The sequence below is a fragment of the Equus caballus genome, chromosome 20 (genome assembly GCF_041296265.1).
Source record: "Equus caballus isolate H_3958 breed thoroughbred chromosome 20, TB-T2T, whole genome shotgun sequence".
Taxonomy (NCBI): domain Eukaryota; kingdom Metazoa; phylum Chordata; class Mammalia; order Perissodactyla; family Equidae; genus Equus; species Equus caballus.
Window position 1 is genome coordinate 13611240 of NC_091703.1, and position 25557 is coordinate 13636796.

The following is a 25557-nucleotide window of genomic DNA, read 5'->3' on the forward strand; positions in this document are numbered from 1 at the left end:
CAAAGCCCCAGTGCATGATTGTATATCCTAGTTGTAAGTCCTTCTAGTTCTTCTCTGTGAGCTGTTGCCACAGCCTGGCAACTGACAGACAGGAGGTATGGTTCTGTGACCAGGAAAAGAACCCAAGCCACCGAAGTGGTGAGTGCGCCAAACTTTAACCACTAGACTACCAGGGCTGGCTCTGAAAGCACTTTTAAAAACGTGAACTTCTATGTCACATCAAGACAAGGTTTTATCATCTGGGACGGTAACCAACTGCAACGCATAGGAATAGAACATGCTATTGCTATCCTTTGTGGAATTCTTAGAACCAGCCTCTAAACCAGAGAACTTGCAGAGGCCACCTATGCGTTTTTTGGATCTAATGTCAAGTCCCATGCTTCTTATCACTTTACGCAAAAGCAGCTCCCTTGAGAAACAGATGGCACAGTTAGTTATTGGACTTATTGCCTTCACCCTTGGATATTGTCAAAAGCAAGGGTGAGAAGACGATCAGCAAAGTCCATTTGCATCTGCTCCTCCCCTGAAATGTTGTCCATGTGCACCTGTTCTGGTGTCCGTGTGTTTGCAAAAGGGTTGTGAGACAGCCTGCTGCTTCTGCTGGGGATTCCAGTGGGCGTTGTTGCAGTTAGTCTCATTGTGTGTGAAGAGATAGTCGGCCACAGTTCTTGTCGCTGTGCGACTTTTTAGCGGCTAAGACATTTCCAATGGGAGAGAGCATGAGACTGCAGAGTCTGTGGTCTGAATTTAACCTCCCTGGCACTCACAGCCTCAGCAGTCCAAGGATATGGGTGGATGCTTGTCTTCACCTTTATTTGCCTTTCACCTGCTTTGCCAAGCTCCCCGCCGCCGGCGTGTCCACTGCCTCCCTGTTGTTGACTGGAGCTGGGGATGTGTTTGGCTTTTCACGGATTGTAACTAATTATTAACTCTGCGGTGTAGGTTATCGTTTTATGTTAACAGCATTGCAGGGGGCTTTGAGATGCCGCGGCTTGATAAAACCTTCTGAGGCTGTTCTCCTGGGGGCTCCCAGGAACCCCCGAATGGCACTGTGGCCCCACACTGGGACTGAGGAGGAAATGCTTTGCCGTGGAGGGCGAGGGGGTGGGGTGCCCCGTTCTCAGTCTGGCTTCCTGATCTAACACGAGGAACCTCAAGCAGCCAAAATCCTTTAGGTGATAAGGTTCAGGTTTCACATAGAGCTGTCCTATTTGGTGAAAATGAGCAGCCAGCGCACGTATACTTTGGATCATTCCTCTGGGCTGCCTGAGGGCATCCTGCAACCTGTTGTGTAACCTGCTTGTTGTGGAGAGTTGGGGGAAGAACGGTCCATGAACGGTGTCCAGAGTCAGTCAGTTGAGACTGCGCGTTGAGAGTTCTTTTGGGGCAGACGCTACATGGACTGTGAGAGAAGGGAGAAGGCATGGGGGATCTCAGGGAGAGAGACGTGCACGAGGAGAAGGAATAGATGGGAGAGCTGCCCCCACTCATGCCCTTGAGTATAGTGAGGGCTCCAGCACAGGGACAGTACCGATGCCGACGGAGCACTGCTGGAGATCTAAGGCCTTTTCACCCCTAACTGCTGCTGTCACAGACAGTCTGAGAGGGGCCAAAAGGACCAACTATCTCCTAGGGAGCTGATGTCCCTGAGTGTACATGCCACTTTGGATACACAGCAAAGCTCCCTGTCTAGTTAGTTTTGACTTGTTCAAAATTTCTGAAGATTCACTACTGATTAACATGAAAGCCATTCGAATGGTGATAAACACTAGTGTGAACTTGGTTCCCCTTTTCAATGTCCTAGGCCCCACATTTTGTGCATCTGTCTACCGTCCTGGCCAGCTCTCTTACCTTCTTTGCAGCTGCTCAGGGATTGTCTCTTCATGCCTTCCAGCAATGTCCACCCCCAATCAAAGGCTGCTTATGGGAAAAAAGCTTAAACCAAGTCTAGTCGCACTAAAAAGACTGATATATTACCTCTTTCAATAACATTGCCATAATTATTATCTTTATTAGGAGAAAGCTTTAGGTCAAAGAAAGATGTATCTAACTGCAAAGTTTCAAGGGAAGTAAAACAGCATTTACTGAGTGCTTACTATGTCCCAGGATCATGCCATGCACGGGACTTCTTTGGCAAAGGGGATCTTTTGAAGGGATATAAGCAGGGGTATAACATGGTCATACTCACTTTTTAAAGTATCACCCTGAGGCATAGCAGACCTGAACTAAGGCAGTAGCAGAGGGCGTGAAGACAAGAAACAGATGAGAGAGATGCCAGGAGGTCAACCTTCTAGACCCTGGTGACTCCAAGTGTGGTCTTTGGACCAGCAGCCTCAGCATCCCTGGGGAGATTGTGAGAAACGCAAATTCTCAGGCCCCACCCTAGATCAACTGACTCAGAATCTGTATTTGACAGATCCTCACATGATCTGTCTGCCTCCTTGAAATTTCAGAAGCACTGCTTTAAGACTGTGTGCCTGGCAAGGGGACATGACAAAAGACTATACGATGACTTTGCCCCTGTGTTCAGGCATCACAAAATGGTGAGCCCTTTCAGAAGAATCTTTCCTCTCAACAGCTCAGTGGTTATGGCGAGCAAGGGCTTTCTGGTGCCAAGACATCTATCTAAATGAGCTGGCAATAATGACATCGTTCATTTTTAAAGTCCTATTTGCTTTCTTATCGTATTCTCCTTTTTCCTGTTGGTACAGATTTCTTCAAGCTTCCAGGACCATCTTCTCTGATTTTGGGTGTTCTACTGAATTGGTCCATCGTAAATCTTTTATGCCTGGACTAATCTTGACTTTCTTTTTTCCCCTAACACTTTCTTATCTAATGTTTTATTCTCTCAGGACCAGCTAACTTAAGCTAAAATGCTGATGGCAAATAATACTCAGATATTTCACTTCTTCAAAGAAATATTTCAACAGAGCTTAATTAAAAGTCATTAGAGATGAGAGTATTTCAATCATTGAATTAATGAGAAAACATTTGGAGGCACGAGGGTCTTTAGGGTTCTCTAAACTAGCCAGCATCATCTTCCATTGCTCTTCCACATATACCTGGTGCTCCTGAAATTCTTGCTGTCAAAGGACGATGTTCATTCATACCTGGAATGCTATTCTCCAGCTCCCCTACTGCCTCCAGGCTGCACTAGGACTCCCCACTTGTGTGGTCTCCTTGGGCATACCTCCATCACAGCGTGCTATCGACTACAGTCTAATTGTTGATTTTTATGTCCCTCCCACACTTGACTCTGTGTCTTTTAATCTTTACACCCTCAAAGCCTAACAGAGCACCTAGATCATACCAGAGGCACAACAAATACTTGTTAAATGAGTCAATGAGAGAATGTGTGATGGCAGATGAGGCTGGTCTTCGGTGTGGGATGGGTTTGGGGAGTCAGAACAGCAGTGCATTTAGCAGTTTGGCATTAGAACTCCTGAACTTCTAGACTTATGCTGAGGTCAGGGAGCTACTCTGTGTTCTGATATGGATTTTGAGTATCACTGAAATATTCTTAAAACTCTAATGGGCCCTTCCAGCAGAGTGTAAGCTAGAACATTCCTCCCCACCTTAACTTTATGGGCAAGCATTGAAACCTGCGGCTCAGTGTTATTTCCCCTACGAAACTTGCATAGCCCTGACTATAAAGTGGGTTTGGTCACTCATTTTTACTTTTATGTGTGTTTTATTCCTAGTTGCAGAGGTATTTTTATTACGCTTTTACTTGCTGAACACTTAGAGTCCAAGGAACGATAGACTTGCCCTTAGCATCAGTCGACTCCACCATCTCTGTTTATGGAAGGATTCCTGGGCTTGAGAAATGATCCACCCCTCCACAGTCTAGCTACCCCCAAACAAATGCCATGACAAAACAAGGAGTGTCAAAAATACCAAAGCGAGAAAATACTTTTGTTGTAGCTTCAAGCTTGGAGGACACATTCCTCCCCATCTTAACTTAAATAATCTTTCTACAGAAAGAGGGAACAAAGACAGATTCCTGGGAACAAAGAGTCACAGAGTATGTGTGTACACAAATGGCCTCATGTGCGTTTTTTGTTATTATTCTTGTTCTCAATGATCCCTTGTTGTTGCAAACAGGGACTACAATTATCCTGATTGGCCAGCGGGCCTTGTGATTTTCTTTTAATTCTCCCCTACTAATGATCTTCTGAACATAGCCTACTGACCGCTTTTTCCTTGCCCTTCATTCTTTGTAAGAACACCTCAGAAATTTAGTTCTCGCTCTTCATACTCCCAATCCACACAGTGGCCCTCTCTCTTCTTGATTTCAACTTCTGTTTTCCCATAGCTGCACTTAATGTTATACACAACCATGTTGGACATGGTCACACGTGAGTCTTTTCTGGTCATTACCACATATATATTATAGAAGAACGTTGAGAGTATCAACTTTGAAAATGAATGCAAAATTTATTTTCAGCCCCTTCTTTCCCAAGCCATGGAAACATTCCTTGGCTTGCTAGAAATCATAAGTGAGCCACCCAAATGGATCAAGATCATGTTTCTTGCTCCCCAGCAGGACTGTAGCTGGCTCCTCATGCAAGGTTGGAGAGAAATGTCCCAAGTTCATGCTCTGATTGTTAGATTTGATAGCATGCACATGGTCAAGACTGAGACAATCTGAAGACGAATGGGGCTGCTGTAAATGATGCTCACTGAAAGGAGGGAGGCACCAAAGACCCGCTTTGCATCTTTTGCAATGTTTCTGATAACCAATCACAACTTTAGCTATATTAGTTTTGACTTAAGAGGCTTCACTGGATTTCCTCTGGTGACTGCTATAGTTTTGCTAATTCCCACAACAATGTTGCTTCAACTGTAACAGAATTTTTGACCAACTGGAATCTAAGATTGACTTACCCAAAGCAAAGAATACTTGAAATGATTACTGTTTTTCCAAGTTTCTGTGTTGCATGTCTTGAGTTAAAATGCAAGATTCATAACCTATTGTGAACTGGGGTTACCACTGCCATTTAATCAATACAGTTGATCAAAGTAGTTTGCAATGCAAAAGTGGGTGCCTGGCTATGGTGTAATCATGGCAAAGCCACAACTCTGAACTTCATTACTTGAAAGATGTATGTGCTCCATTTGTAATGGAGTAGCCAAAAAAGTGAGATGCCATTCTCAAATTAAAAATACTTTAGTGACAATAGAAGATTTTCCTTTTTTAATACCTGTGGAATGGGCACAAGTGTATTATATTGGGAATCCTTCATTTCACACACACACACACAAATCATAGGGGCAAACTTTGCATTTAAATTCTCCTCTCTCAAAAAATGTTATTACTTGCTCTATTTCGATTCTTTTTTTTTTTTTGATATGTGTATGTTTTGTTTTTTGCTGTTGAGAAGATGACAAATTGTATAGTTCAGTGACATAAATTACCTGGACAATTTACTGGAGAAGTTCCTGGGAGAAAAGGTCATCTAGCCCCTGTGTTCCCTGCTTTGCTGCCATGAGAACACTATGTACTTTTGGGAGCCTGGTGAGGCCTGGTCGGGCTGTATTATTTTCGTGTCCGTGGTCAGCTGCTCAGAGACCAGAGAGGTAAAGCGTTCTCTCTCGCTCTCTCTAAGAGGGGTCATGCCAGACCTTGTTATTGCCCCTTCACTTCTGCTATTCTGGCTCCAGTAATGTTCAGTTTAGGGAAAAGAGACCAACAGTCAAGCACCTGGACAATTACGCAATACATGCTGTCCGTGGCATGTGAGAATTTTGTAAATTCCAGCCTGTGATCAGTTTCCACCCTGAAGACTGTGTTCTGATTGTGTCTATCATTGCTGGCATATCTACAAACAAGACACAAACACAGTTATTAATCATCTGATGCCTTTTAGAGAGACACAATCATCCTGCCATCTAGCTTTTGGTGCTGTTAAGGTCTGACATGCAGTCGTACGAGGCTCTAGTGCTTTCTTTTATTGGCTCCAAGGCAAGGATGTTCAAATGTTTGCAGACAAGAACTCAGCCAAACCTTTAAGCTGCAAAGGCTCCTTTTACGTGGCCAGAAAGTGGTGGCCCTACCAGTTTCTCCAGGTTTGTCCTAACTGTCTCTTTCATACTTCTCCTGGAGGGCGTATGTATAAATACATTAAACGCGTCTAGAAGATAGCAAGTTTGTGTAAAATAGCCCCAGCTTTAGATAGTAGTGAACCTTACTGATTCAAAATACCCCAGGACAGAGAACAGGGTGGGCTTATCTGCCTTTTTCCCTCTCTGTGGTCCAGTCGTTCCTGTTTGGCATTGCCCAAATACCACATTAAACATACCCAACACTAAAGAGAACAGCTCATTAAAAATCCATCAGCTTCTCTCCCAGGTAGTCACTCCATCCCAAATTTCCCATTTCTGTGACTAACGCCAGTATCCTTGGTGTCATTTTGAATGCCTGACTCCCTTCACCTTCTAAAGACTTGCAGCATCTCTTGCTCGTGATCACTACTACTAACCCCCCAAAACCAGGCTCACATCTGGATTGTGGAAGCAGCTCCTAATCAGTGTAGCTGTATTGTCTTTCTCTCTGCCCTCTGCATAACTGCCAGAGCAAGTTTCTGCAAGTGCTATTTGCAGCCTATCTAGCGACATAATAAAAAATTCAGCCTGTTACTTTGGATGTCCATCAACTGGCTTTATTTTTACTCCTCTCCTTCCTCTCTTATTTCCCCTCAGCATGGCCTTTCCATTCCCATCCCAGGTAATGTGCTGGTACTTCACTTCACAAGACAGAGTAGATGTTTGCCCTTCAGGCTTTGCTCAAATCTTTCCACTAATCTGGGATTCTCTCTTTCCACTCTTTCTGCATTTCTCAAGACTTGAACTCCTTTTTCAGAAAATCACCCTCTTTAACTTGGCTCCCACTCTGATTATCTCTTCACTCTGCTTCCTCTGTCCCCTGTACGTTTTGAGTCTATTGAAGTTTGAGACAATATTAAATAATTTTGCACCGATGATATTTTGTTTCAGAATTGCTCACAAAGTACTTCTGGTGCATTTGGGATGTACCTCAACCAAACACCTCTCAACCCGTCTACAAAATAGAAAACTTTCGAAGTCAGGAGTATGTCTCCTACTGCTTTTTATGCCCCCCAAATGTCATGGATCTATTCAGCATTCATTCAATAAATGTTCATAAGCACATAAGAGCTGCAGATACGTGGCCCGGTCCTTGCCCTCAAAAGCCAGTTGGAGTGGGTTAGTAGAGCTAACGTCCCTGGCACATAAAGGGAACATTAAGCACATATTTTCCAAGGGATCAAAAATCATGTGTGACAGCTTCACAAATAGTGGCAAGAGAAATGGGAGAATTTCATCCAATTGTTTATTTTATGATGCAACAACATAATTAGAAAATAACATGGCAGGCATTGGAGAGAGGCCATCTGCCAGATTTTGTAGAACTTGTATGTCCTCTCAAAATAGTAGGACCAGTCTTCTGGGGGGGCGGGGGGCTAGAAATATTCTACATCCTGATCTGGGTAATGGCTACACAAGTGTATACATATATAAAAATTCATCAAGCTGTACATGTGTTACACTTCCATAACAAAGCCTTGTTTGTTTGTTCTTTAACCGAAAACGAAAAACAGTAAGAAGAAAATCAAAGTGAAAATTTGGCTTTGGGCATAACCTCTTATTCCCGTAGAAATCCCAAGAACCACCCCTGCAGGGATCCCCAGGATCCAGGTTGGAGACATTTTTTGTGGGCACACAGTGAGCATAAAGCCATCTGAGCGGATTCTTGTCTTCTCCCGGGCATGCGAGCCTTGGAGTGAGTAAGCGATTCTCAGAATGCTGAAGGATTGGGGAAAAGTCTGAAGGTCAGTGCAGAGGTTCTGCACTCTGGTTGCCTGTTAGAACCACCTGGGGTATTCTTAAAGAAACACCAGCGCCTGGACTCCACCCTCAGAGATTCCCACACAGTTGGTCTGGGATGGGGTCCTGTACTGCTATTTTAAAAAAATGCCCCAGGGGTTTTTAATGTGCAGCAAGAATTCAGAATCCCTAGTGAGTCCCTTCTCCTCTTTACAGAGTTAAGGAAATAGGATTTTAAAGTTTAAGCGATTTGCCTAAGATGGTGTACCTGGGTGCACTTCTCAATGACCGGGGGAGCACGCGTGGTATACGCAGGCCTGCTCAGGGTTACAAAGGAATGAGCAGTCAGAGCCAGGAATCAAATCCAAGTGTTTTGATTTCTAACCTCTAGTTTGTTCCACTTCATCTCCCTCAAATGGAGGCATCATTATTGGCAAGAGATTTTGAAATAAAAATTGCAGCAATTGCTTTAATCTAAATATGAACTCATTAGAGCAACCCCACTGACTGGAAACATTAGAAAAAATCTAGGAGGGTGGAATTTACTCTTCCAAATTCTTCTTGATATGGATAAACAGTGTCAGTTGCCCTCCCAGGCCTGATTCCTCATTTCCCTCCTCATCAGTCTGTCCCCATCTCCCCACTGATAGAATGTGTCGGTTGGGTTCATACCTTTGACTTAACAGACTTTGTGGCATCATGCTGGCACACTTCCACATTAAAACATAATAATTCAAGAAACCAGAAAAATCAGTAAGAAAAAGACTAAGAAGAAACTGGTGTATATTGAGATATTTGTTTGAGAAAGGGCACTAACGAGATCTTTGCAAGCTAACTTAAGAATTCCAGCAATATATGAGCTGCCCAACTAAAATGACGTCAAGAATCTCTATAACTAACTTGAAATCTACAAGAAACTATTTAAGACATTGAAAGAAATGTCTGTTTTTAACGGCCCACAGGAAATTCATTAGTGAGATCACCATTTAGAAGCAAATGTGACTTTCTCAGAAGTCCATCATCCAGATTGACTAAAAGTGGTCTATTTTCCTACTGCTTTTTATCGTTTCTTTCCTTTGAAGTAATGGGGCAATTTCTGCATTCACATGCAATGACTGCATTTTTCTTTATCACTTTCATCTGGATAGTCATTTAAGTTTTAGCTGGGTGATCACTATGTTTTTTACAAGAGCATACAATATATTCAAACACAAAAGAGAGATTTATCTTTTAGGCTCTGCGTCAGTAGGGTTGGATAAGTGCATGTACATGAGAGATTGGTTAAGATCAAATCTAAACTTATTTCAGTGTTGGCCAATGTGGGAATTAAATTACAGTGGAGCTCTGATGTTGAATAACACTCTGAATACAGCTCTGGTCCGACATGGAGAAGGACAGCATGAGGAATTTGTCTTTGGATGGTCTCATCCTTCCTTTCTGACTTAGAGGAAGAGCTGCTCCATCTTCCTTTCCAAAACTACACTCTTCAGTTTTATTTCCTGTCGTCCCCCAACCTGCCTCCTCCAGGAACTTGGTATCTCAGCCATCTCTTTTTTGAAATTCTCTTCAATTTCCTACCTTCATAGAGGCTTTACTTTCTGCTGAAAACATGAATAGTCTACTTTCCTTTGAAGAAAAGAAAACAAACACAAACACAGACCAAACCAAACCAATAAACTGATGGTTGATCATGCTGACCCTTTGGGCTCTCATTTATTTAAACTCTTTCATTTGCTTCAAAATCTCTAAACCGTTTAGATCTCTAAATCTCTAAATGTCCAAACTCTGAGTTTTCTGCATCATTTGCTGTCAATGACCACTCTCTTCTCGAAACTCTCTTTTCTCCTGGTCTCTGGATCACCTCACTATTCTGGCTCTCAGCCTTTCTTTGTCTATTCCTTTTACATTTTCTTTATTGATATTTCTTTCACCTCTCACCTCTTAAATGCAGGGATTACACTTGATTTTACTTTTGTCTTTTCCTTACTCTCCATCCTAGAACTCATTCACTCTCATAACCTATCCTCTCTGAATGGAAGGATTCTCAAGATTGTCTCTGGTCCTGACGGCCCTTCCTAAGGCTCATCTCACTTCTTTAATAATCTTTTAAATGATTCCTTTTGAGAGATCCCCACTCCCTAACAGAATTCATAAACTCTTGACTAATAAACTAGCTGCTTTTCTTAAAATCTTCATTGTGGCAAATCCTCACTGTCTTTCTTGCAGTCACCCAGGCTCAAAATATTTGAGTCATCTTGCTCCTTACTCTTGCTTGACTTCAGTGACAAATTAATGACCTGCTGATTATTCATTTTTTAAAATATTGCTTTCATTTTTCTTTTATTCCAACTTCCAGTGTGTGACCAAGTCAGTTTCTGATAATATCTTGCCAGTGTTATTGTAGTAACCTCCTGTTGATTTCATTTTCTCCAGGCTACTAGTAAATTTTTGACAACACAACTGAGTCACTCTCCTACTTTGTCATTGCGTAACACTTCTTCAGCTAGATTGTAACCATAGTAAAGTCTTTAACCAAATGCCCACATTTTAGATATTCAATCAATGTTTGTTCATCCATTTATTCATTCAACCAACCAATAAAGTTGCCAACTCTTTGATGCTCTGCTAGATGTTAGAGTATAAAAGTGAATAAAATATAATCCATGACCATAAAGATTCTATGAATGACTTATTGAAGGAATGAATTTAAAGAAGGAAGCAAAACAAGCATCTAGAGGAATAGTAAGACTAGAGCAGTGTTGAGAAAGCACGAGTGTTTGAGTCAGGCTTATGCTAATCTGAACATCAAACCACTTCCACCAGCTTTGCGGCTGCAGTCAGGAATAGAAACTAACACAAGCATTCAGTCAAGAATGCTCATGTTATGTGGGGTCCTCTGAGAAGCAGAAGGCAAAACAAGACAGAGATTTATTGGAGAAGAAGTATGTATGCAGAACCCTCAGACCATGATGCAGGTCTGATCCCTGGGAATGAGAGAAGGAAGGAAGGAGGGTTGGGGAGGGAGTCTTAGATTCCAGAGCAGTTGCAAGAAAGTTTTGGCCAAGTTGATAAAAGTCCTTGAGCCAAAGCCACCTGTTGGAGGAGCCCTGCATCTCACAGAAAAGGCATCTGTGCTTAGCCATTGGGTAAAAGCAGTTTGCTTGAAGCATGGCTTCCCAGAATGTGCTTGTGGATCCAAGAGACAAGAGCTGGGGTTGTCATTCAATTATGCTTCCTGCAGCGGAACATCTGAGCAGCACATGGCCACCACAATGCCTTTGACTGAAAACAGAGGAAAACTCAGCTAATACTTACATCAAGAGGTGAAAAACTTTTTCTGTAAAGGAGCAGATAGTAAATCTTTCAGGCTTTGTGGGCCATATGACCGTTGTAGGATGAGAGCTGCCATAGACATTACGTAAATGTGTAGTTATGGCTGTATTCCAATAAAACTTTATTTACAAAAACAGGCAGGAGGCCAAAGTTGGTCTGTGGGGCATAGTTTCCTGACAACTGGTTTACATGAATAAGGCGCTATTTTTCTCACATGATGAGACGTCTGGATATAAGAGATTACAGGTGATGCTTCAGCGGCTCAACATAAGACTTTTCCATCCTTTTGCTTATTTATTTTTCAGCATTTTTAAAGATAGCAATGACTTCTCTAATGTCTGTCCCTTATATAAGGGAAAAAGTTATTTTCCCCAAATCCCCTAGCATTAACGAACTAATTAATTAGCCTCATATATATTGAGCAGCTATTTCAGGTCAGGGATTGTTCTAGGTGCTCCCACAGTTAATGAAACAGAGCAAGTGTTTATTCAAATGAAGCTGATATTCTAGTGGGGGGAGATAGACAGTAAACAAGATGAATAAGTAAAATGCGTAGAACTAGATGATGATAGATACTATAGATAAAATAAAGCCAGGAAGAGGATTGGTTGTTCCAGGTGGTGATGGTGGGGAGAAGTTGCATTCTAAATGGAGTGAATCAGAAAAGGCGTCACCGAGTATGTGACATTTGAATAAAGACAAGAAGGAATCAAGGGAGAAAATCATGCAAAGAAACTGTGGAACAATTTCCAGAGAGGAGTTCTATCAAGTGCAAAGTACTGATGCAAGATCAGTGTGGCTGGAGCAGAGTGAGGCAGAGGGAGAGGGTGTGACAAGAGATCAGGGCGACAAGGGGGCCAGGTCATGTAGAGGCTTCTGGGCTTTGGCCATGACTTTGGCTTCTACTCTGAGTGAGACAAGGAGCTATGGGACTGTCGTGAGCAGAGGAAGGACATGGTCTGATTTCATTTTAACAGACTCACTCTTCGTGCTGCATTGAGACTACACTGAAGAAGGTGGCAGGATGGAAGCCCTGGAGACCCATAGGGAGGCTTCTAAGCAAGAGATGCTGGTGACTTAGAGCTGGACCACAGTAGTGGGGGCAAGGAGAAGCAGTAGAGCTCTATAATCTAAAGATTGATTGGATATGGATGTAATGTGAGAGAAAGAAGAGGCAAGGATGACTGAGTTTGTGGGCCTGTGCATCCAAGACAACAGAGTTGTCATTGACTTAGATGGCAAAGACTGGCAGAGGGCAGATAAAGCTAGGAAGGGCAGGAGGAAAGACTGGACATGCTAGGCTGGCATTCTTATTAGCTACCCAACCAAGAATTGGATAGGTGATTGTTAGGTAGTTGAATGCTTAAGTCTGGATTTAGACTAGAAGTCCAGAATGTAGATGTAAATCTACACATGCTTACGTGTCATTGACTAGACCTTTGTCATATATGTCATGCAGTCCTAGCTGTAAAGAAGGCAAAGAAAGCAAATATTTACCTTGTCTATCTTCCATAGAGACAGGCAGCAAGAGAGAAAAGGATTGGTAATGTCTGTTGGGTCACTCAACTAGCAATGTCTGTGCTTAATTTCTCCTTAGTTCTTTATGTACAAAATAAGGATAATGAAATCTATATGGTGAAAATTACCTGAGGTGAGCTATAGAAAGCTCTTGGCATATATAACATGTTCTTTAAATACATGAGTTCCCCTTCCTTCCCTTTCAGTGACCTGAGATTTCATGGTAAGTTGTTAACTCAGTCTAAAATACTTATTTTTGGACTTCCTCACTTAACGAAAAAGTGACACTGCTATTTTTATAATCACTACTGTGGCAGAAGAAAGGAACTTTTTCTCTCCTCTGAAAAATTTTCCAGAGCTGGATTAGTCGAACTGGGTTCTTTTCCTCTCAGTCATTCTTTCTTCTCATTTCTGGGGTTTTGTTTTCACTTTTACGTTTTCAGCTTCCATGCATAATGATGGTTGAAGTATTTACAAATTCTTGGTAATGATTAACCATCCCAAGACAGGCATAACTCTCTCCCAATCCAAGAGTGTCTGGGAAGGACGTTCAAAAAGTACAACGTAGTCCAAGGCCAAACAGAGGGTGTGTGGTTAAAGGCCAAGTGGGGCGTGTGTTTGGGCCACTTTAAGGAACAAAGTCAAAGAGAACCCAAAGGCCATCAGAGGAAAAATAGTTCTCAAGAAATTGTTCTCCGGGAAATAGAACCCTCCATTCCCAAATCTGGCAGAAAGCTGTGTGGTAGCATTCCTACGTCCTTTCCCAGCCTTATCACTTGACTTTATATTTACTTTACACTCCTTTCTTTCTCCCGGTGCATGGATAAGGCAAGATGTTTGGGCATGTTTATGCCTATTGAGGGTGGCCATAAAATCTTGAGTCATAGATAGTATTATTTTATCATTTATTTTAACGTGATAATGCTAAATCTTTTAACACGTGTTTGTCTGTTTTTCCAGTCTTTGTGGCCATCCTGTGTGTGTATGCGTGTGCATATTTGTGTGTATTAGTTTGCTTGGGCTGCCATAACAAAATACCACTGTTTGGGTGGCTTACACAACAGAAATTTATTTTTTCACAATTCTAGAAGTTAAAAGACCAAGATCAAGGTATCAACAGGGTTGGTTTCTTTTGAGGTCACTCTCTCTGGCTTGCAGGTGGCTGTCTTCTCCGTGTCCTCACATGGTCTTCCCTCTGTGCGTGTCTGTGAGCTAATCTCCTCTTCTTAGAAGGACACCAGTCGTATTGGATTAGGGTCCACCCATAGGACCTTGTTTTAACTTAATTACCTCTTTAAAGACCCTGTCTCCAAATACAGTCACATTCTGATGTACCAAGGGTTAGGCCTTCAAAACATGAATCTCGGAGTGACACAGTTCAGCCCATAACAGTATATAGGTAAATATTTATATGTATGACTATATTATATATAAAAATAAGTATGCAAAATATAATATACATTACATTATATCATATGTAATACATTTTATTTATACTTCTTATATATACACACACTTACATGCATCCACTCACATGCACTACGCACATACAATTCTGAGATGATCTCCAATTTGTGCTTGAAACTTCCTCCTGTCTGTGGAAATGCCAGTCCCCCTGCTGCCTGGGGCAGCTTCCCCCTGTAACTGTAGATCTCATGTTCTTCTGCTCTGCCAGAGGCTCGTTGTCTGGATTAGTTAATCTTTGCAAAATGCTTTGAAGCGCAGGCTACCTTAACCTTCTAACCTCGCCATGCCTGTTAAGTTGGAAGGGAGGTGCTCTGCTCCTGGGGCAACTTCACCTGTGGAGTCTATCAGCAGAATCTCAAAGCAAAACGGCCTCCTGGATGGGGGATGGAGGGAGTGGGGAGCTCTGTGCTTTTGTTTCCCTAAAATTCCTTTAGCAGCAAGCAGGAAAAGTGACCACAGCAGGGTAGACTTCTGTTTAGGCTGAGGAAGCAGGGAGCCAGCCAAAGACCAGGAAAAGGCCCATGCTTCTGGGTTAAAGATAAACTGAAAAGGTATTTTAAGAGCTAGCAGTTGGTCCAGTGGGAACAATAGATAAGTTAAAGGCCTGGGGATTAAGCCAATTTCTTCTCTGAGTAATTTTTTTAGGAAACTATAAATGACATAAAAATGGGCAACAATTGTTCACTTGAAAAGAGATTTTTCAAGAAATCTGGACTTTTCCCTTGACATATGGTCAAAATGGGCAGAAGGAGCTTATCTTTCACTATCACCCATACTTCACTTATTTGGGGTGACTTCTCCAGTTGTCAGTTACAGACTGGCCAATTTTATTTTAAATGCTATTTAGGTATTAATTTATGTAAGTCCTTGTTACCCAAAGTAGCAAGTCTGGACCAGCAGAGTCCATGTCTCCCAGGAGTCTGTGAGACATGCAGAATCTCAGGTCCCACCTAGACCTACCGAATCAGAATCTGCATTTTGAAAGATCCCCAGTTGATCTCCATTGATAGTAAAATTTGAGCAGCAGTGGTCTAAGGCCCTGACATTGCATTAGTGACTCTTCTGGAAAGAAGAGGCCACGAACAAAAGTGTAATGCCCTATTAAGGATGATTTTCCTATAGTAACTGATGCTGAGTAGGTGATAAACAAATAGGCATGTGGTGATAATTGATGGGTCTAGTTTCTTCCTGCTTTTTTTTTGCTCTTTGTAGCTTTATTACTCATCTAATTACACTATTTTTATGCTGTGCTATCTTGCGTCAGTTACTTGACCTTCTGTGACTCAGTTTTGTCTTCTGTAAAATGGGATTTAAAATAGTATTTATCTCATAATATTCTTGTGAGCTTTCAATGAGTTAATACCTATGAAGCACTCATGTTGGCATGTTGTAAGAGCCCAATAAACGTTAGCTAAAAAGACAACACAGCAGGACCTCCATGAAGCCTTCCAGGTGAGAATTGCGATGACATTTTCCTTGAATGTGTTGTTCGATTTCTCCCTATGTGTTTGTATGCTATCTTCCCTGTTGCACTTTAGGTTTCTTGAAGGAAGAGTAAAAGACAATTACCATCTTCCCATAACACTGTATAACACAATGCTTAGCACACAGTAGATTCTTAGAGTTGTGGAATTATCTATGTTCATGTGCACAACCATTTTGATAGTTAAAACTGATTTGATTTTTTGAGTTTTCCACTGCAGCAATGACTAAATTGGCTGTAGTTGTACATTCATCCGTTCCGTCATTTGACAAAGTTTTGAGCACCTACTATGCTCTAGATTCTGCCCTAGGTGCTAGAGATACAGCAGGAACAAATCTTTTGAAAGTCCTTTGAGAAGTTTTGCTCTAAAGAGAAGCAGAGAAATTAGGTGGTCCTGGAGGGAGAGGTGGGAGGTCAAGAGAACGTTAAAACGATGGAAGATGTTACAGCATCTTTGCATACTCCTGAGAATTGAGATAAGGTGATGAGAGAGAAAGAAGCCTCACTCCTTGAGATAACAAGACAGGGTGGGATCTAATGCATAACTGTTGTGGTTGGCCTTGGTTGGCAGCAATGATACTTTATCCATAGAGAAAGGAGAGGATACAGAATATATAAATGGGCACATATGCCAGCAGTTGGGTAGATGTGATGGTGGAAGAATGGAGAATTTCTCTTCTAATTACTACTTTAAAAAAAATTGAAATAGGAAGCAAGGTAAGTATCAGTTTAGGGAGATGGGTAAGGGAGAGAGATTGAATGTTTCAGGGAAGGGAAGGTGGGAAATAGTCATTCCAAAGAGTGGGAGAGGGAACGGGGTCTGCACATCAGAACGCCTGCCTGGCAGCAATAAGGTCCATTTGAGGTTTGTGGTGACGAGTTTAAAGTGGGACCAGGCAGCATGTTAGTGTAGTTTTCCTTGGTCTCTTTGAGCTACTCAGGTGCAGGCATGGAATACACCATGAATAGCACCTCATCAGGCTGTACTCGTGGTTTGGTACCATGTATACACAACCACTGGAAAGACTAGATGGGCCAGTTCCTCAAGAAACTCACAGAACAAGTACCTTGGATATGAATTACTGGGAATCATTTACTCCCAAAGGATATGCCACTTCCCCTGGTATTATTCTGTTCACGTTAGATTTCTACATTCCTAATTTCAAAGACATTTATCTCTGGGGAAATGACATATATTCCCATATTCTTTTACCCATTTAATTTCTCAACTTTGCTTGGACCTGGAGTTTACCTGTACCTTTTCATGTTCCTTAAAACTTGGAGACCTTAAATAGAGCCTATGCGCTGGAATGGAAAGCCCCCAACTGGAAACCCATCTTTTCTGCTGACTCAGTAGTTTGTTGAAAAGCTTGAAAGGTTTCATGTAGCTATTTCTGGGGCTTTCAGTATCTCCTCTATGACAACATATGGCTTATTTTACACTCCAAATTGAAACATTTTGTTTCTCCCACAAGGTTGAGATAGTCCTTAAAGACAGATTTGCGTCACCCAAATTTCCCTTTTTGTCCCTTCCTCTGCGATGTCGACTTACATTACTACCCAACTTGCACGACTGTCCTGTAGCTGGAACAGCAGTATTCAAAACAGCTCTTAAAAGCTTTGGGCTCCAGCAAGGAGGAATGAGTGAGCTCTATTCTCTTGAAAATCTTTTGCAACCTCCTGTGGCGAGTGCAGGGGTTGCTCTGTGCATTCTCAGTTCTCTCTGGCTGCTGGGCCACTCGGGCAATGCGAAGCTGACTGTGCTCCTGGTCACTAAATTGTCCTCGACGTAAGGGTTGTGTTGTGCTCTCCAATGTACGCATAGTTGGCTGCATATTTCTTGCCATGCACAGGTGCAGGAAGTCCCCAGGGGGCTTCCCCACAGCTCTGTACCATGCATGTCTTTGGCTTGATCACATCCTGTACCCTCTTCACACCTCCTCCCGCTCAAGTCTTCCCTGATAATGCCAGGGTAGGGACATTCTGTTCCGAGCTCATTAGTCAAGAATGTTACCAGACTGCCCTGAAAGAGTTTTCTCTGGTGTGAGTCCTTCCCAAAGGTGCAGAGAATCTGAAAATCTTGCCGTCTTTATACTGAGCTCAACTCAGGATTGCATTTCCTCACCTGCGTCCAGTCACTAGATAGATGATCTCTTATGACTCCATAAAATTCACAAAAATGTCCAAATTAATAGTTATGGAAGAGATTGATGGCTCTCTGGGACAGTCATCCTTGACCTCATTCTTCCAAATGGCCCAGGATTTGGCTTCATCTTGCTGGGGAGAGTAGCCTTTCTGACACACTAGGTCAGAGGAGGGTGACATTGGTGCCTGCCTACAGCCTCTGTGGGAATCTCTGGGAAAGCTAAGGGGTCAAACATTTGACTCATGAATATTTATCAGTGCCTACTATGTTCCAGGTGCTGTACTTTAGACAAGTGATTCTCAAATTTTGCGACATTTCGGAATCTCCTGAGGATCTTAAAAATAATCCTGATTCCCATGTTACAGCACATACCAAATGTATCTCTGGGGAAGGGACCCACCCATCAGAATTTTTTAAAGCTCCCAGTAGATTCCAATGTGCAGTCAAGGTTGGAACCTGCGTTTTTGACAGCGCTTTTCAACTTTAATATGGAAACGAGTCCCCTGGCCATCTTGTTAAAAATTCAGATTTTGATTCAGTGGGTCTGAGGTAAGGCCTGCGATTTCACATTTTCTAAATTTCCAGGGAACACTGATGTTGCTGGTCTGCAGAACACACTTTGAGTAGCAAGCAATAAAGTTCCTTTATCCCTTGATGTGTCAAACTTTCCTGCCCCTGAGCCTTCAGACAGCTCTTCCTTTTCCCCTGGAACCACCTCTCTGGAAACCCCCAGCAAAGATGCCTTCTCATCCTTCCGTCCTTCAGGTTTCCCCTGACCACACGATACAGAGTAATCTCTATGCTCTTCCTCTATCATTCTCTATCACTATATTCTATTTGCTTATTTCTTAGAAGTGTCACAATTAATAATTAATTATTCATTTCCTTGTTCCCTTGTTTTCTCAGTGGTCCCTCCCACTAGTGTAAGTGCCAAAACGCCAGGAACAACATCTGTCTTATTCTATATAAATTAGACTCAGCACAGCGTCTAACACAGAGACAGGAGCTGACTGAAAGGAGACATTGAATGAATGACAACAGGAGACCCTGGCCCATTTGGTCAATTTTTCTATTTCAGGTGAGACAAGAAGCAGAAGTGAGAACAGACCGAAGTTTTCCACGGGATAGAAGAGAGTATCTTTGAGCATGTCTTATCTGATCCTTTTTCTAAAATGAACTTTTACCAAAGAAGTATGTTCTGGCTCAAGAAACTCAGACCGCTTCCTAAAAACAGAGCTTGAGGAAAAATACAAGGGAAATCTACTGCATTGCTCAGGGAAGTCACCGTATTCCTACAAAAGGCTGAATCATCAGTTTTCCAGTATTATCTTTTTAGGTCACCGCAGCTCACTAAGATAGCACCAACGTAAATAATCAACAGAAAAATGCCATAAATGTCTCGGAAATTGAGGTGACCTTGGAGCTGGTTCATTACTAACCTGATACCATATCAGAGGCCTTAACTTGCCAAGGGCATCATCTCGTCCTTTGCCAAATCTGAGACTTAGATGGCAGCACACCAAGAATCTTGTTTAATTCCTCATTTTAAGTTTAATTCATGAAGGCACAAAAAGCAGTATTGATTTCTCATGGATGGTACAGATGTCAGAGATAATGTACCAAGGCTATATGTGCTCCAGGTAAAGGACTGTGGGGAGCCTAACAAGAGAGATTTGGTGGGATTAAGAGAAGAGACACAAAATTTATCCAGGCTCTCAAAAGCCAAGAATGGAGGGGCCAGGCCGGTGGCGCAGCGGTAAAGTTCATACGTTCTGCTTCTCGGCAGCCTGGGGTTTGCCGGTTCGGATCCCGGTGTGGACATGGCACCGCTTGGCAAAAGCCATACTGTGGTAGGCATCCCACGTATAAAGTAGAGGAAGATGGGCACGGATGTTAGCTCCGGGCCAGTCTTCCTCAGCAAAAAGAGGAGGATTGGCAGCGGATGTTAGCTCAGGGCTAATCGTCCTCAAAAAAACAAAAACAAACAAACAAACGAAAAAAGCCAAGAATGGGAGGAGAGGGTTTTTATTTTCTCCTCTACTCTTGAGAAAACTAAGCACAGAAGGCCTAATTGCTCACCTAAAGTCACTAAGCAACTTCAGCTTGGGAAGGTGGAATAGAAGAAGAGGACCAGGGTATCTCTACTCCCAAGAGAGGCCTCCATCTACACAATGACCCAGTTTTCCCTCTTCCTAAATTTACCACAAGGGGTTGTGTGCATTATGTTTTCTTTAATTTTTCTAAATGGAGCATGACAGAACCTCAAGCCTGTTTCAGGCATGCACGTTCTGAGAGTAATGGAGTTTTGTATTTGCCTTAAGTGTTTACGTAATTTTTCATTTTGAAAAATCGGCTGTTATCGTTGACCTTCTCCTTGGTGCTGAGAATGCCCATGGGCTGTGTATGCTGGTGTTTGTTTGTGACGTCATCCTTTTCACAATATAGAACAATAAACAGGAAAATGGCCAGAAGGCCTTGGGGTGGTGTTTAGGAACAGGACACATATTGTCTATGAATTTGGTGACACTGTTTGAATCAGTGCCATACTATTATTTAATCTGATCTGCATGTGGAAAAGGGAATTTTTGCTAAGATTGTCCATCTCGCACTCACATTTCCAAGGTCTGGAAGTCTCTATAATGCCTGGAGCTGAGATTTCTGTGTAATTAACGCCTCTAGAAATCTCTACAGTAAAATATAAAACAGTAAGAGTATGTGTGTGCCAAGGGACGTTTCTCTATTGTCCTTCAATCATTCAGTTCTCAATCCTAGGAGAAGGGAATACAATTCATTCCATTGTAGGCTCTAGGATAATCACTGAAAAGGGGAAGTTTGATCAGAATACAATACTTCACATAGCTAGCAAAGCGGAAGAATCTGCCTTGAGACATCACAGAGGTAATGGGGTCTCAGCACTGGATATACCACCTGGATGGTCTCGCCTAATGCAGGCCTCCTTAGAGAGCATCTCTACAAGCCAGGTGAAGAATAGAGACTGCAGATCTTTGGGAAAAGTCATTCTCTGTTGGTTCTTATTCTAAAATAAGTTTTCCTTAATTTGAGCCTATGTCTGAATCACTCCTACTTCTAAACATTTATCTTAGTTCTCACCTCTAAAGCAATACATATAAGATCAATCTTTCTTCTGGCCATTCCACATCCTTTATAGAAGTAAATAGAGTTTAATTTGTAAGTTTAAAAATGAAAGACTTGGGGGCCGGTCCCGTGGCCGAGTGGTTAAGTTCGCAGGCTGCGCTTTGACAGCCCAGGGTTTTGCTGGTTCGGATCCTGGGCGCGGACATGGCACCACTCATCAAGCGATACTGAGGCGGCATCTCACATGCCACAGCTAGAAGGACCCACAACTAAAAATATACACAATTGTGTACTGGGGGGCTTTGGGGAGAAAAACGAAAAATAAAATCTTTAAAAAATGAAAGACTTCTTCTTCCTAACAATAATCCTTTGGACACTTAAACAAAGATACAAAGTCTTACTTAATGTTCTCTTCTACTCTTGGAATGTAAATGATTGTTTTTTTGTATACGATTCTAGATTCATGCTGGATACCCTTCATGCATTCATTTATTCATCAAGCAATCGCTTATTCACACAATGTTCTGTGTATTTTCTGACATATGCAGAGTGCAGAAGGACTGTTATTTCCCTTGTACCTTCAATAAAGTAGGGTCATTGTGTGTGAGCTTCTTTATTAGCAGCTTTGTCACATAGTCCTTATCTGCTTTTAGCTGAGTCTACCTCCTTCTGGCTGGGACAGAGGAGATGTGTCTCAGCAGATGCATGATAAACATTTTCAAATACGTGTTAAGACTATCTTGAGAGAGAAAGTGGAACTGGAACAAATAGTAGATGCTGTAAAGAAGCAGATAACTATAAGGAAACATAGACAGGAATTAGAGTTTAAAAGAGATGGTGCTTTGGCTATTCGGGGTCTTTTGTTGTCCTATATGAATTTTTGGATTCTTTGTTCTATTTCTGTGAAGAATGTCATTGGGACTCTGATTGGGATAGCACTGAATCTGTAGATTGCTTGAGGTAGTATGGATATTTTAACTATGTTTATTTTTCTGACCCATGAACATGGACTATCTTTCCATTTCTTTATGTCTTCTTCAACTTCTTTCAGTAATGTCTTACAGTTTTCACTGTACAGGTCTTTCATCTCTTTGGTTAAGTTTATTCCTAGATATTTTATCCTTTTTGTTGTGATTGTAAATGGGATTGTATTCTTGATTTCTCTTTCTGCTAGTTCATTGTTAGTGTACAGAAATGCAACTGATTTTTTAAAATTGATTTTGTACTCTGCAACTTTCCTGTAGTTGTTGATTATTTCTAATAGTTTTCTGGCGGATTCTTCAGGATTTTCTATATATAGAATCATGTCATCTGCAAATAGTGAAAATTTCACTTCTTCCTTTCCAATTTGGATTCCTTTTAGTTCTTTTTATTGCCTAATTGCTCAGGCCAAAACCTCCAGTGCTACGCTGAAGAGGAGTGCTGAGAGTGGGCACCCTTGCCTTGTTCCTATTTTCAGGGAGATGGCCTTCAGTTTGTCACCATTAACTATGATGCAGGCGGCGGGTTTGTCACATACGGCCTTTATTATGTTGAGGTGCTTTCCTTCTATACCCATTTTATTGAGTTTTTATCACAAATGGATGTTGGATCTTGTCAAATGCTCTCTCTGTATCCATCTATTGAGATGATCATGTGATTCTTCTTCCTCATTTTGTTAATGTGATGTACCACATTGAGTGATTTGCAGATGTGGCACAAAAACAGACAAACAGATCGATGGAACAGCATTGAAAGCCCAGAAATCAAACCACACATCTATGGACAGTTAATGTTCGACAAAGGAGCCAAGAACATACGGTGGAGAAAGGAAAGTCTCTTCAATAAGTGGTGTTGGGATAACTGAACAGTCACATGCAAAAGAATTAAAGTAGGCCATTGTCTTGCACCACACACAAAAATTAACTCAAAATGGATTAAAGATTTAAATGTATGCTCTGAACCCATAAAACTCCTAGAAGCAAATTTAGGCAGTACACTCTTTGACATTTATCTTAGCAAAATCTTTTCAAATGCCATGTCTACTAGGGCAAGGGAAACAAAAGAAAAAGTTAACAAATGGGGTTACATCAGACTAAAAAGCTTCTGCAAAGCAGAGGAAATCATGAACCAAATGAAAAGACAACCCACCAACTGGGAGTAAATACTTTCAAATCATTTACCAGACAAGGAGTTGATCTCCAAAATGTATAAAGCACTCATACAACTCACCAAAAACAAAACAAACAACTCAATCAAAAAAATGGGCAGAGGATATGAAAAGACATTTTCCCAAATAACATATACAGATGGCCAACAGACACATGAAACGATGTTCAACATTACTAATTATTAGGGAGATGCAAATCAAAAATTACTAGGGAGATGTAAGGTGTATCACCTTATACCAGTGAGAATGGCTATAATTACCAAGACAAAAAGCAACAAATGTTGGAGAGGTTGTGGAGAAAAGGGAACCCTCATACACTGCTGGTGGGAATGCAAACTGGTGCAGCTACTATGGAAAACAGTATGGAGATTTCTCAAAAAATTAAAAATAGAAATACCGCATGATCCAGCTATCCTACTACTGGGTATTTATCCAAAGAACTTGAAATCAATGATCCAAAGAGATTTATGCACCCTTATGTTCATTGCAGCATTATTCACGATAGCCAAGATGTGGAAGCAACTCAAATGTCCTTCTACAGATGAATGGATAAAGAAGATGTATATATATATATATACAATGGAATACTACTCAGCCATAAAAAAGACAAAGTCATCCCATTTGCAACAACATGGATAGAACTTGAGGGTATGATATTAAGTGAAATGAGCCAGACAGAGAAAGGCAAGTACTGCATGATTTCACTCATATGTGGAAGATGAGGAAACACAGGGATAAAGAGAACAGATTAGTGATTACCAGAAGGGAAGGTGGTGAAAGGGATAATGGGGCACCTATGTATGGTGATGGATAAAAATTAAACTGCTGATGGTGAGCATGATGAAGTGTTCAGAAATTGATAAACAATAATGTACACTTGAAATTATGCAATATTATAAATCATTATGATCTCAATAAAATTACTTAAAAAAATAAGAGATAGTGGATTGTCTCGTGGGGTAGCAACTTTCCCTTCACTGGAATTTCTTCAGATGTTGAGGGGCTTCCATCACTAGCACCATGTACTACAAGATTTGATTCAGTTCTTACTCTGTTATTTCAGTGGTCTCCATGTCTTTAGACTTCTCCAGCTTCTTTTTTCCAGTTGTTTTATTTTTTTTTCAGTAAATGCAGGGAACAAGCCCTTCTCTCTGCTATACTGATAAATAAAGCAGCCCTACTCTTTACCCCATGGAACCATCCATGCATGACCTAGGCAGAGACTGTGCCATTTACTCAGTTCCAGGCACGGCTCTAAGAGCTTCACACACATTTAATCTTGCTATTCTTCTAACAGGTTTACAGTTTGGGCTTTTAGATTTAGGTGTTTGACCCATTTTGAGTTAATTTTTGTATGTAGTGTAAGGTAAGGGTCCAATTTCCTTCTTTTGCAAGTGGATATCCAGTTTTGCCAACATCAATTGTTAAAGATTGTCTTTTCCCCATTGAATGGTCTTGGCACTCTTGTCAAAAATCACGTAACCCTATATTCCAGGGGTTATTTCTAGGTTTTCTACTCAATTCTATTGCTCTATATGTCTGTCTTTATTTCACCGCCACACACTGTTTTGATTACCATAGCTGTGTAGTAAGTTTTGAAATCGGGAAGTGTGAGATCTCCAACTTTGTTCTTCTTTTTCAAGATTGTTTTGGCTGTTTGGGGTCCCTTGAGAGTCTATATGAATTTTAGGATGGATTTTTCTATTTATACAAAACATGCTGCTTGGATTTTGATAGAGATTGCATTGAATCTGTGGGTCATTTGGGGTAGTATTGAAATCTTAACAATATTGAGTCTTCCAGTCCATGAACACGAGATGTTTTTCCATTTATTTGTGTCTTTAATTTCTTTCAGCAATGTTTTGTAGTTTCCAGTGTACAAATATTTTGTCTCCTCGGTTAAATTTATTCCTATGTATTTTATTCTTTTTGATGCTATTGTAAATGGAATTGTTTTCTAATCTTACTATTAACATCCCACTACATAGATGAGGATACTGAGGCACAGAGATGTTAAGTAACTTGTCGATTGGTGGTAGTGGTGATGTTACCACCAAACTGGGAAGCCAGGATTTGAATTCTGGCAGCATGAGTTCAGAGTTGTGTTCTTGAGTGCCCTTGCTGCATTGTCACTGCAGGAAGTGGGCTAGACCCTCAAGGGCCTTCAGGATGGTGAAGTCTAGCTGATTTACAGTGGAAAATTAGGATTTCTGTGGTTTCTGACCACTCCTCCCTGTCCTTCCTTCACCCTTCCAAACTACCTCTTTCCAACAGTTCATTATGAAAAGGAGACAAATTGTAAACAACAGACCTTCAGCTTTCAAACTTTAGAAGTTTGATAAAGATTTATAGCCCATTCTCTTCAGAGTGCCCCTTTTCCTTCCTTTCTTAACTGGACTGTGAATAACTCTTGTCTACTTTATTTTTTATTTTTTACTTTTTTACATTTTACTCCAATTTCCCAGAATAATTTCAATAAATGATTAGAAACTGGTTTGGACAGACCAGTACATTTTTTTA